Genomic DNA, 14,198 nt, shown 5'->3' with positions numbered 1-14,198 from the left:
AAGACCAATTTTTGATAGTTTCCGAAAGGATCTGGCAAGTGTGGATTAGGACAAGTTGTTTTCTTGCAAAGGTATACTTGGTAAGTTGGAGGCCTTCAAAAGTGAAATTTGGAGAGTATAAAGCTTGTATGTGCCTGTCGAAACCAAAGGTAAAGATAACAGGTGTAGGGAACGTTGGTTTTCAAAATATACTGAGGCCCTAGTTAAGAAAAAAATAGGAGGTGCATAGCAGGTAGGAACAAATAAGGGGATTATGGAGTATAAGAAATACAAAAGAAAACTAAAGAAATCAGGAGAGCTAAAAAAAGGCATGAGGTTCCCTTAGCAAACATGGTGAAGGAGAATCCTAAAAGATTCTACAGATATTTTAAGAGCAAAGGGATTGCAAGGGACAAAATTGGTCATCCGGAAGATCAGAATGGAAATCTATGTGTGGAGATGGGGGAGATCTTCAATAATTTTTTTGCATCTGTTTTTACTCAGGAGACGGACGCAGAGTCCACAGAAGTGAAGCAAAGCAGTATCAACTTCATCGACCCTATACAGATTACAGAGGAAGAGGTGTTTGCTGTCCTGACACAAATCAAGATGGATAAATCCCCAGGGCCTGACAAGGTGTTCCCTCAGATCTTGTGGGATCCAAGTGCAGAAATTGCCAGGATCCTAGCAGAGATATTTAAATCATCCTTCATGACAGGTGAGATACCAGGGGATTGGAGGATAGCCAATGTTGTTCCACTGTTCAGGAAAGACTCTAAAAATAAACCAGGAAACTATAGGCCGGTGAGCCTTTCCCGTAATGGAATTATTCTATTATTCTGAAGGACCAGATATATAAATATTTGGATAGACATGAACTAATTAGGGATAGTCAGCATAGCTTTGTGCATAGTAGGTCATGCCTAACCAATCTTATAGAGTGTTCCTCTCCTGCAGGGTCCCACAAGGTTCATCCTAGGTCCCATTCTTTTCTCTATAAACCAGGGTAGAAGGAGTCAATTTTAGAAAATCTAGGCACATTTATTTTTCCTACATTTACACACTTAGTCCAGTGGTCATGGAGCATACGGATCCCTTCTTTGTAGAAGTCAGTGATTTGGACCTCCAGAAGTGGTCCACAGCAAGGGTGTTTGATAAGTCTCGCAGCCTAAGGTAGAAGGAGATGAGTTATTAACTTCAAACTTTCTGCATTTTCACTCAAAGAGTTGAACTGCACGTGCATGTAATGGGAGCTGTATAACTCATCTCCTTCTACCTTAGGCCACAAACTTATCAATCACCCCTGCTGTGGACCACTTCTACAAAGAAGGGATCCATATGCTCCACGACCGCTGGACTAAGTGTGTAAATGTAGGAGGGGACTATGTTGAAAAATAAATGTGCTCGGTTTTTAAAAATTGACTCCTTCTACCTTAGGCCACTAACTTATCAATCACCCCTCGTATATGCTTCCCCTCGGCTAAATCATTCAAAAATACGACATTTCTTTCCACTGTTATGCTGACGACACACAGCTTTATCTCCCTCTGAAACTAAATGACCAGTCAAATCTAGTCAGCCCCATGAACTGCCTTGAGGATATAAAGTGTTGGATGGCACAAGACTCCTACAGCTGAATGAAGGCAAGTCTGAGGTTGTCCTATTTGGTCCCCCTGACTCCATCAAAGTGATTACCAACAGTCTTGGTAACCTGTCCACCCTTGTCAAACCCCATGTTAAATCCCTTGGTGTGATATTTGATTCCACCTTTAAGTTTGACAGGCAAGTTAATGCAATAGTAAAAGCCAGTTTTTTCCAGCTTCGTACTATTGCCAAAATCAAGCAGTTTCTCTCTTTCAAAGATCTCGAGAAAGTCATCCACGCCCTTATATCCTCCCACTTGGACTACTCCAACTCCCCGTATACTGGGATTAGTCAGTCGTCCCTGTCCCGTCTGCAACTGGTCCAGAATGCCACAGCCAGGCTCCTGACGGGTGCCCGGACAAGGGACCATATTACTCCTAGCCTGGCCTCTCTCCACTGGCTGCCAATATGGTTCAGAATTGATTTTAAGGTTCTTCTGTTTGTTTATAAAGCCCTAAGTGGGCTGCCCCCCTCCCCTTTTATCACAGACCTTCTGACCCTTTATTTTACTTCCAGGTCCCTCAGGTGGGCTGACTTGGGGCTCCTGGCTGTCCCGCAATCTAAACTTAAGCTCAGGTGTGACCGCGCCTTTGCTGTTGTAGCCCCTAGACTGTGGAACAGCATTCCCCTCCCTATCAGATCTGCCTCCTCCATCAACTCTTTTAAATCCAGGCTCAAAACTTACTTTTATTCACTAGTGTTTGAATCCCCCTGATGTGGCTGATTTTTGGCTTGTGCCTAAGCCCTTGTGTTGTTTCTTTTGTGCCTGTAAGCTGTTTGCCTTGTTGGTTATGTCTGTGTTTCTTGTATTTGTAATCTTTTTCTTTTCACATATCTGTAAAAGCTTTAACAGTCAGTTTTTATGTTCCCTGCCAGTTTTTTCTCATAATCTTTTTTCCCCTTCCTAATTAACCCTTTGTCCTCCTCTGCTGAACTCTGAATTTCTCCCAGTCCTCAGGTGAGCCACTTTTTCTGGCTAATTTGTATGCTTCTTCTTTGGAATTGATACTATCCCTAATTTCCCTTGTCAGCCACGGGTGCACTACCTTCCTTGATTTATTCTTTTGCCAAACTGGGATGAACAATTGTTGTAGTTCATCCATGCGATCTTTAAATTCTTGCCATTGCATATCCACCGTCAACCCTTTAAGTGTCATTTGCCAGTCTATCTTAGCTAATTCACGTCTCATACCTTCAAAGTTACCCTTCATTAAGTTCAGAACTTTTGTTTCTGAATTAACTATGTCACTCTCCATCTTAATGAAGAATTCCACCATATTATGGTCACTCTTACCCAAGGGGCCTCTCACGACAAGATTGCTAATTAACCCTTCCTCATTGCTCAATACCCAGTCTAGAATAGCCTGCTCTCTAGTTGGTTCCTCGACATGTTGGTTCAAAAAACCATCCCGCATACATTCCAAAAAATCCTCTTCCTCAGCACCCTTACCAATTTGGTTCACCCAATCTACATGTAGATTGAAGTCACCCATTATAGAGAGAATGTGTGGTTGGAGACAGAGAATGTGGGTGAGGTCTTAAATGGGTACTTTGCATCAGTACCAAGGAGAAGTCCATAGAGGATATTGTCCGTCAGCATGGCTTTGTGAGGGGCAAGTCATGTCTTACTAACATGATTGCATTATTCAAGAAGGTAACAAATGTGGTTGGTGAAGGTAGAGCTGTGGATATTCTCTACTTGGATATTAATAAGGCATTTGAGGAGGTCTGTCGTGCCAGAAGATTAAGATTCATGGATCCATAATGACTTGGCCATTTGGTTTCAGAGTTGGCTTGTCCATAGAAGAGAGAGAGAGTCGTGGTCTATGGGATTTATTCTGTCTGGAGGTCAGTGACTAGTGGTGTTTTGCAGAGACCTCTGCTGTTTTTCATATGTATACTGTAAATGACTTGAAAGAAAATATGGATGAGTGTGTTGGTATGTTTGCATGTAATACAAAGATTGCTGGTGTTGTGGATAGTGTAGAAGATTTTCACAGGTTTACAGTACGATGTAGATCAATTGCAAATATGGGTAGAGAATTGGTAGATGGAGTTTAATCTGGCCAACTGTGAGGTGTTGCAATTTGGAAGATCAACTGTAATGGGAGAGTACACAGTTAATAGCAGGTGTCTTAACATTATTGATCTACAGAAGACTTCGGAGTCCCAGTCCCAAGCTCTCTGAAAGAGACTGCATAGGTGAAGGGGTGGAAATAACAGCATATGGCAAATTTACCTTTATTATTCAAGGCACTAAGTTTAAGAGTCAAGAAGTTATTTTGTATCTTTATAAATCTCTGCTTAGACGGCATTGAGAGTATTGAATTCACATCTATTCACCCCAGGATGTTGAGGCTTTGGAGAGGGTGCAGAAGAGGTTTACCTGGATGCTGCCTGGGTTGGTGGGCGTGTGCTAACAGGAGAGGCTGGATAAACTGGGGCTGTTTTCTCTGGAGCGGTGACGGCAGAGGGGAGATCTGATTCAGGTTTATATGAGACATAGAGACGACAGCTGCTATCTTTCCCCCAGAGTCAAAATGTCTAATACATTTATTATGACATTAATTTAAGGTGATTGGGGGTAAGTTCAAAGGCAAAGTGTGTGGCAATTTTTTGTTCCCCCACAGAAAGTGATGGGTGTCTGAAATGCATTGCCAAGTGGTGGAGGCAGGTAGGACAGAAACATATATGAGACTCTTATATACTCTAGGTACATGAATGTGCAGAGAATGGAGGGATATGACATTGTGTAGGCAGAAATAATTACTTTAGTTAGGCATTCAGTTACTAGTTTAGTTAGTTTGGTATATACCGAAGGGCCTGTTCCTGTGCTGTACTGTTCTCTGTTCTATGTTTTATGATCTTTCATCGACATACTGTCACACTGGGGGGGCGGCATTGGGAGCAAGGGTGGACCCAAATGCAAGACACATCTCTTGAGGTTAATTAATTTGAGTTTATTGTTCGATACCAGGAGAGCAAAGCAGAAGCAGGAATAGCGAACTGGACAAGGACTCAAGACTACAGCTAGGCTGGGACAAGGGTCTGGGCTAGGACTCGGAATAGATCCCAGAACTAGAGGAGACGTGAAGAGGCTAGGGTATGGACTCCGAGCCAGGGGCTGGGCAGGGACCCAATACCTGGGTCTTGCCTCGTGCTCAGACCCCAGAACCAGGCATGGACATGACATGGACCAGGGAGAGGAGGAACATTGGAACACAGAGCCTCGGTCTCGGGAGAGCAGGTTAATGGGACCATGAACACATACACAGAACACAGAGCCGGGACCCCTCTTTGGGTACAGGACATAGGGCCGGGACTCACACACAGAACAGAGAGCCGGGACCCCTCCTTAGGTACAGGACATAGGGCCGGGACTCATGACCCCCCACAGGGCAACGGCAAGACGGCCTGACTTACCCCACGGAGGTGAGGACAAGACAAGAAAAGACATGACCCCCCGCAGAGCAACGGCAAGATGGCCTGACTTACCCCACGGAGGCGAGGACCAGACAAGACAAGACATGACCCCCTGTGGGGCAATGGCAAGACAGCCTGACCTACCCCACGGAGGCGAGGACAAGACAAGACCAACACAAAAGAACACCAGACTGTACCTATCTAGCTCCGGCAATAGAACTGTACCGAAGTGCAGACGAGGGCTAGGGGCGAGAGGGGCAGAGAAGGGATTCAGACAGCGGGGTAGGACAGGAATCACAGACCGCCAGGGCCAGGACTTGACTTGGTACTTGGATGCCCCCAGAGCCAGGACTTGACTTGGAACTTGGATGCCGCCAGGGCCGGGACCCGACTCGGAACTTGGATGCCGCCAGGGCCAAGACTTGACTTGGTACTTGGATGCCCCTGGAGTCAGGACTTGACTTGGAGCCTCCGGGTAGTGGCGAGCTCTCAACTCGGCCCGGGAACAATAGACAGCGGTTCTTGATTCCCTCCGGCGGGTTAACTGATGGACCCACCTCCGTAAGAAAACTTTGCAGGCTCGCTTTGGCGAGGTAACTTGACAAGGTTGCTCCGGTGAGGAAAGGCGAATTACCGGCACTTGCTTCGGGCGGAGACTAGGCTTGCTCCGGCCAGATGACATTGGCACGCCATACCTTGGTGACTTTGCAAACGCTCCCGCCTGAACAGCTGAAAGCCGGAGACTATAAACTACTGGTTCAGCCGAGAGTAAATTGCTTCTAATCACCGAGGCCAAGGGACACGGGAAAACAGGGAACCAAAGGGAAACAGGGAGTTAACAGTCCGGATCGTAACATAAACAAAGTAAATTTAAAGAGACCCTGATCTGGACCATGACACATACACTTACTGTGCAAAAGCTTTCCCCTCAGATCCCCTTTAAAATCCCTCTATTTTATCTTTACCTTGTTCTTTTGTTTTGATACCTCTACTATGGAAAAAATATTCTGGTTACTCTATTCGTGCCTCTCAAAATATATACTTCTGCGAGGTCATGCGTCAGCCTCCTTTGGTTCAGGGAAAACAATTCCTTCATATCCAATCTCTCCCCACAACTTTAGTCCTGAGCAATGGTGAATCTCCTCTCCACTCTCTACATTCAACCACATTCTTCCTTTAGAGTACTGATCAGAACTTCACATGACACTCCAGCTAAGGTCAAACCAGTGTTTGTGAAGTTGCAACATAGCCTCCTGATTAATGAAGGCAAGGATGCCAGATGCCTTCTCCCCCACCCTATCTGTCTGTGTGGCTACTTTCAGGGAGTCATAAACTACAACCCAACTGTCACCCCCTAGTGTTCCACCATTTATGGTATTAGTTCTAAATGACATCCAGACGTGTATCATCTTGTACTTTTGTTGAAAGTAAGTTCTATCTGGCAATGCTCTGCCTAACTTTCCACCTAACCTACACTAGTGGCTACTTTATTAGGTACAGGAGTGGGCTCCTTGGTGGCCTCCTGATACTGTAGCACATCCACTTCAAGGTTCTATGTGTTATGTGTTCTGAGATATCTTCTGCAAACCCATTGTGGTAATGTGTGGGGCTATTTGAGTCACTGTTGCCTTCCTAAGTTCAGCTTGGACTAGCCTGTCCGTTCTCCTCAGACCTCTCCCATTAACAAAGCATTTTTGCCTACAGAACTGCCATTCACAGGATGTTTTTTTTTGTTTTTCACACCATTCTCTCTAAACTCTAGAAACTGCTGTGTATGAAAATTACAGGAGATCAGTCAGTTTTTGAGATTCTCAGATCATCTTGTCTGGCACTAACAATCATTCCATGATCAAAATCACTTAGATCACATTTCCTCCCCAATCTGATGTCTGGTCTGAAGAACATCTGAACTTCTTGACCATGTTGGCATGCTTTTATGCATTGAGTTTCTGCCACATGATTGACTGATTAGACATTTGCATTACTGAGCAGGTGTACAGGTCTATCTAATAAAGTGGCCACTATGTATACATCCTGCTGTAACCTCAGACAACCTTCCTCACTACCCATAACTCTATCATCTTTTGTGACATCCACAAATGTACAACCATACCTCCCACATTCACATCTAAGTCATTAATATCTATCATAAACAAGAAGAGTCTCAGGTCCAGTCCCTGTGGTACACCAAAGGTCATAGCATTCCAATCAAAAAGCACCGTCCCACCACTACCCCGTCCCTCCTGTCACTAAGCTAGAGTTGGATCTAATTTGCTCGCTCTCCTTGGATCTCACGTGCCTTAACTTCCTGGCCTAGTCTGTCATTTACAACCTCACCATCTTGGAAACGCCCTTGACTCATTACTACCATCGGGGAGGAAGTACAGGAACTGAAGATGCAGAATTAACTTTTTAGGAACAGCTTCTTGCCGTTCACCATCAGCTTTTGGAATGGACAATGAACCAACTGATAAACATTACCTCACCATCTTGCTCTCTTAGTGACTATTTATTTATTTTTATAAACTTCTTATTGTAACTTATAGTAACTTTTAATGTGTTGCACTGTACTGCTGCCACAAAACAGCAAATTTCACAACATATGTTGGTGACTATAAACCTGACTCTGATTCTGATTAGTTAGCTGTGTCAGCTGAGGATTGGCAAATGGCTATCAATCCAGATAAATGTGAGATGTCACACCATGAGAGATCAAACCAGGGTAGGACTTACACATTGAATGGTAGGGCCCTAGGTAGTGTTATAGAACTGAGGGACTTCGGAGTGTAAGTGCATAGTTTGCCTAAAATGGCATCAGTACAAAGTACAAAGTACACTTATTATGTATGCTACATATGCACAACCTTGAGATTCGTCTCCTTACAGGCAGCCACAAAATAAAGAAACCTAATATAACCCACTAACAAAAAGAAAACTAGTTAAGAAGCTCTTTGGCATGCTCACCTTCATCAGTGAAGGCAATGAGTAAAGGAATTGGGAAGTTATGCTGTACTTACACAACATGTCAGCAAGGCCACACATGAAGTATCATGTACAGTTTTGGTCACCTTATTATTTATTATATAGGAAAGAATGAGTGGAGAAAAGATTTACCAGGATATTGCCTGAACAACTACAGCTGTACAGGAGGGTTTAAATGAATTTGGCAGGGGAATGGGAATTGGAGTGATGGTGCTCAGATGAGATAGTTGGTTTACAAAGGGTGTGTGTAGTGAGACTGCACGCAAAGAGAGGCTGGTGACAGGGCAAAATTGCAATTAATGGGATGAGTTGCAATATAAAGGGGTGACAAAATCAAAAAGGGTGATGAATACAGGACTGAAGATGTTATATTTGAATGCATTCACTACATGGAATAAAGTAGATGAACTTGTAGCACAGTTACAGGTTGGCATGTACAACGTTGTGGGCATCACTGAATCATGATGTATGATTCTGAACATTATAGCTGATGAAGAAGATTATAGCTGGGAGTTTAACGTCCAAAGATACACGTTGTATTGAAAGGACAGGCAGGTAGGCAGAGGGGGTGGGGTAACTCTGTTGGTAAAATTGAAATGAAATCATTATAAAGAGGTGACATAGGATTGGAAGGTGTAGAATTGTTGTGAGTAGAGCTAAGAAACTGCAAGGATGAAAAGACCCTGATGGGACATATATACAGACCTCCAAACAGCAGCAAAGATGAGGTCAGCGGGATATAGAAAATGCTGTAAAAAAGGCAATGGAGGATTTCAATATGCAAGTAGATTGGGAAAATCAGGTTAGTGTTGCATCCCAAGAGGGAGAATTTTTAGAATGGCTATGAGATGGCTTTTTAGAGCAGCTCTCCTAGTGGTAGAACTCACGAGGAGATCAGTTATTCTGGATTGGGTGTTTGCAATAAACTGGGAGGTAAAGAACCCTGTAGGGGGAGTGATTATAATATGATCGAATTCGCCCTGAAGTTTGAGAAGGAGAAGCTAAAGTCAGATCTATCAGTATTACAGTGGAGTAAAAGGAATTACAGAGGCATACGAGAGGAGTCGGCCAGCATTGATTGGAAAAGGACACTGGCAGGGATGACGGCAGAGTAGCAATGGCTGGAGTTTTTGGAAGCAATTCAGAAGGCACAGGATATATACATCCCAAAGATGAAGAAGTATTCCAAATGAAAGATGACACAAGCATGGCTAACAAGAGAAGTCAAAGCCAACATAAAAGCCAAACAGAGAGCAATAAACAGTGGGATTCTTTTAAAAACCAACAGAAAGCAACTTAAAAAGTCATAAAGAAGGAAAAGCTGGAATACGAAGGTAAGCTAGCCAATAATATTTAAGAGGATACCAGAAAATTCTTCAGATATCTAAACTGTAAAAGAGAGGAGATATTAGAGATTGGACCGTAGGAACATTATGCTGAAGCAGTAGTAATGGGGGACAAGGAAATGGCAGACAAACTGAATAAGCATTTTGCATTGATCTTCACTGTGGAATACACTAGCAGTATGCTGGAAGTTTGAGAGTGTTGGGGGGCAGAACTGAGTGAAAGTGGTTGGGAAACTGAAAGGTCTGAAGGTAGATAAGTCACTTGGACCAGATGATCTAAAATCTAAGGTTGTGAAAGAGGTGGCTGAAGAAATTAGTAATGATCTTTCAAGGATCACTAGATTCTGGCATGGTTCCGGAAGACTGGAAAATTGCAAATGTCACTCCACTATTCAAGAAGGGAGGCAGAGGGAAAGAAGTTATAGTGCTTCACTGTTCTGAATAGACAACCCTCAATTCTGAGGCTGTGCCCTCTGGTCCTAGACTCCCCCACTATAGGAAACATCCTCTCCCTGTCTGCTTTATCCAGATCTTTCAATATTGAATAGGTTGCAATGAGATCCTTCCCCCACTCATTCTTCTAAACTCGACTGAGTACAGGCCCAGGTCTATCAAGCACCTCTCATATGTTAACCCTTTAATTCCTGGGATCATTCTCATGAACTTCCTCTGGACTTTTCCAATGCCAGCACATCTTTTCTGAGGAAAACACGTCAGCAAAGTGGACTTAGCTGAGACCTACTTACAGATGGAGATGGAAGAAGATTCTAAAGTGTTTCTCGTAAACACTCATGAAGGGCTTTATTGCTATAATAGGCTAATTTCTGGAGTAGCATGGGCACCTGCACTCCAGCAAAAAGCTATGGACCAGGTACTGCAAGGCTGTCCAGGTATTCAGTGTTACCTGGATGACATCATTGTTACCAGTAAAGATGACAAGGAACATCTCCAAAATCTCAAGACAGTGTTAAGAAGTTTAGAAGATTTATGGGCTCAGAGCATCACACAAGAAGTGTGAATTCTTTAAACCAAGCATCACTTACTGCATTCACACCATTGACGTGCAAGATTTACACAGTGTGCTAAGAAAATTCAAATGGTGATGGATGCCCCAAGATCAAAGGACATGTCACAGTCGTGGCCCTTTTCAGGATTTGTCAGTTACTATAACAGGTTCACAGTCGTAGTCTTTTTAGGTCTCATCAATTGCTATAACTGGTTCCTGCCAAACCTGCCTATTGTGCTCCACCCCTTGAACTCATTTCTACAGAGCGGGAGGAAATGGCAATTGACAAAGAAGTGTGAGGTGGCTTTCAAAAAGGTAAAGGGAATGGTGACGACAGACACTGTGCTCACACATTATGATCTGCATCGTCCACTGAAACTTGCCATGTACTGCTTAGGATGCCAACGCGTCCATAGAAAGTTGTCCAGGGTTGTCACAACCACTTCCTGCAGTCCTGGAGCCAACTCCTACAACCTCCACAGATGAGGTCCCACCCAGAACCTGAGATTGTTTTCACATTCACAAGTCTCACCTGCCAAGTAGAGTGACCTTCAGTTCAGGAAAGACATGATCCTCCAAGAGTAAGAAATCCTCCACAGTGATTAAATCTTTAGGCCTGAATGGGATAAATTACAATTTACTTTGTTATGGAAATCTGTATAGTTGTTGTTTTATACAGAATATTGAGTATATTGTTGAGATACATTCTCTATCGAGAATCCTCCTCCCTACCCCCCATCCCAGTTTCACTCTGCCCCCTCCTCCAGCTGCCTATCACCTCCCTCATGGTTCCACCTCCTTCTACTACCCATTGTGCTTTCCCCTATTCCTTCTTCACCTTTCCTGTCTATCCCCTCCCCCACCCCTTTATCTTTCCCTTACTGGTTTTTCACCTGGCACCTACCAGCCTTCTCCTTCCCACCCTCCTCCCACCTTCTTTATAGGGCCCCTGCCCCTTCCCTCTTCAGTCCTGACGAAAGGTCTCGGCCCGAAACGTTGACTGTTCATTTCCACGGATGCTGCCCGACCTGCCGAGTTCCTCCAGCGTTTTGTGCGTATTTCCTAAGAAATGAACTCTTCTCACTTTAAATGCATGCCTTCTGGCATTAGACATTACAACCATATCTAAACCGCCCCCCCCCCAAAATTTTGTATACCTCTATCAAATCTCCTCTCATATAAAATCAAGGATGCAATTTAGAGGCTTTATACTACACTCTGTCTAATAATCTTCCCTCAGCCTCTGCCACTCCAGAGAAAACAACCCATGTTTGTCCAACTTCTCGTGAAGGATATGGTTTCGGGGTGCTTGGAGGCATATGATAAAATAGGTTGTAGTCAGCATGGTTTCCTTAAGGGAAAATCTTGCCTGACAAATCTGTTAGAATTCTTTGAAACCAAATGGACAAAGGAGAATCAGCGGATGTTGTGTACGTGGATTTTCAGAAGCCCTTTGACAATGTGTTGCGCAGGACACTGCTTAACAAATTAAGAACACATGGTATTACAGGAAGGCTACTAGCATTGACGGAGCATTGGTTGATCGACAGGAGGCAAAGAGTGGGAATAAAGGCAGCCTTTTCTGGTTGGCTGCCAGTTACTAGTGGTGTTCTACAACAGTCTGGGTTGGGACAGCTTCTTTTTATGTTAGATGTCAGTGATTCGGATGATGGAATCGATGGCTTTTTGGCCAGGTTTGTGGGCAATACGAAGACAGGTGGAGGGGCAGGTAGTGTTGAGGAAGCAGGGAGGCTGCAAAAGGACTTGGACAGATTAGGAGAATGAGCAAAGAAGTGGCAGAAGGGATACGGTGTTGGGATGTGTACAGTCATGCACTGTGGTAGAAGAAATAAAAGCATAGACTATTTTCTAAATGGAGAGAAAATTCAAAAGTGTGAGGTGCAAGTGGACCTGGGAGTCCTTGTGCAGGATTCCCTAAAGGTTAATTTGCAGGTTGAGTCTCTGGTGAGGGGGGCAAAGTAAAGTTAGCATCCATTTAGAGAGGGCTAGAATATAGAGTCATAGAGTGATAGAGAAGTACAGCACAGAAACAAGCCCTTTGGCCCATCTAGCCCATTTCGAAACCATTTAAACTGCGTACTCCCATCAACCTGCACCAGGACCATAGCCCTCCATATCCCTACCATCCATGTACCTATCCAAGCTTCTCTTAAACGTTGAAATCGAGCTCGCATGCACCACTTGTGTTGTCAGCTTATTCCACACTCCAATGACCCTCTGAGTGAAGAAGTTTCCCCTCATGTCCTCCTTAAACTTCTCACCTTTCACCCTTAACTCATGACCTCTGGTTGTAGCCCCACCCAACCTCAATGGAAAAAGCCTGCTTGCATTTACCCCATCTATACCGCCCCCCTCAAAAATTTTGTATACCTCTATCAAATCTCCTCTCATATAAAATCAAGGATGCAATTTAGAGGCTTTATACTACACTGGTAAGGCCTCACTTTGACATCAGGAGGCTCCACGCAACCACCAAACTTCATAGAGAGTGGGTCCTGGATCTGCAGTATGCAGATGACTGTGCTCTTGTGGCCCACACTTCGGAGGATCTTCAGACTGTCCTGGCTTTGGCAGTGAGAGTGTACAGCAGGATGGGGCTGACTGTCAATACCACCAAGACAGAATTGGTTTGCCAATGGAGTACCAGTGTCCCACCCACTCTACCTGCCTTCACTGTTGGTGATGAAAAGCTGTCAGTAGTGCCAACTTTCAAATATTTGAGGAGCATTCTCTCTGAGGATAGCGGCATTGACAACGACATCCAGAGCCACATTAAACCAGGCATCAGCTGCCTTTGGGAGAATTCGGCGTAGACTCTTTCAGAACAGGAGCCTTCGTCCCTCCACAAAGGTCACCATATACCAAGCGGTCTGTGTCACCACCTTCCTTTATAGCTGTGAAGCCTGGGTAACCTACAGCTGTCACATCAAGTCCTTGGAGCGCTTCCACATAAGCTGCCTCCAGCACATCCTGGGAATTACCTGGCGTGAGCAGATGCCTCACACTGAAATACTTGTAAAGACCAACTGCTGGAGTATTGAGGCCATGATCACCCAGCGTCAGCTGCAGTGACTGGGGCACATGATAAGGATGCCCCCATGTCGGCTACCCCGCAGAGTGTTATACGGCCAGCTTCATCATGGTCAACGCTCAGCTGGAGGGCTGAAGAAGCGCTATAAGGATCAGATGAAGAATGCTTTAAGGAGGTGCAAGATCAGACCCGAGGACCTGGAGGATGTTGCTGCTGACTGTACCAGTTGGCGACAGCTGTGCAGGGACGGGATTCATATTCTGGAGATGGAAAGAACAACCAGAAGACAGCAGAGGAGAGCCAGAAATGCAGCCATGGTTGCCACCACTACTACATATACATGTCCCACCTGCAAGAGAGCTTCTGGGTCCAGGATAGGACTGTATAGTCATCAAAGATCTCACCATTAAAGGAGTGGACGTTGTCATCGGATTTCGATGGACAACCGAAGAAGAAGACTGCACTGGTAAGGCCTCACTTGGAGTATTGTGAGCAGCTTTGCGTCCCTTATCTAAGAAAGGATGTGCTGACATCGGAGAGGGTTCAGAGGAGGTTCACAAGAATGATTCTGGGAATGAAAGGGTTACCATACAAGGACTGATGGATGGCTCTGGGCATGTACTTACTGGAATTCAGAAGCATTACAGGGAATCTCAGTGAAACCTATTGAATGTTGAAAAGTCTAGACAGAGTGGATGTGGAGAGAATGTTTCCTATGGTGGGGGAGTCTAGGACTTTAGAGCACCCTCAGAATAGAGGCGCGTCC

The 14,198-nt window shown here is 44.5% G+C and overlaps 1 long non-coding RNA gene across 1 annotated transcript in view; it reads right to left on the bottom strand.

The window, feature by feature from the left end:
• Window positions 1-14,198, bottom strand: part of LOC134359690 (uncharacterized) — a 45,613-nt gene that overhangs the window by 28,818 nt on the left and 2,597 nt on the right. The window contains exon 2 of the long non-coding RNA XR_010021174.1: window positions 10,913-10,996. This is a non-coding gene — a long non-coding RNA (uncharacterized LOC134359690). The remainder of the gene's footprint in view (window positions 1-10,912; window positions 10,997-14,198) is intronic.

The sequence above is a fragment of the Mobula hypostoma genome, chromosome 21, assembly GCF_963921235.1.
Source record: "Mobula hypostoma chromosome 21, sMobHyp1.1, whole genome shotgun sequence".
NCBI lineage: Eukaryota > Metazoa > Chordata > Chondrichthyes > Myliobatiformes > Myliobatidae > Mobula > Mobula hypostoma.
Note: the sequence above shows the minus strand (reverse complement) of the source record. Positions and strands in the feature narration are given on the sequence as shown.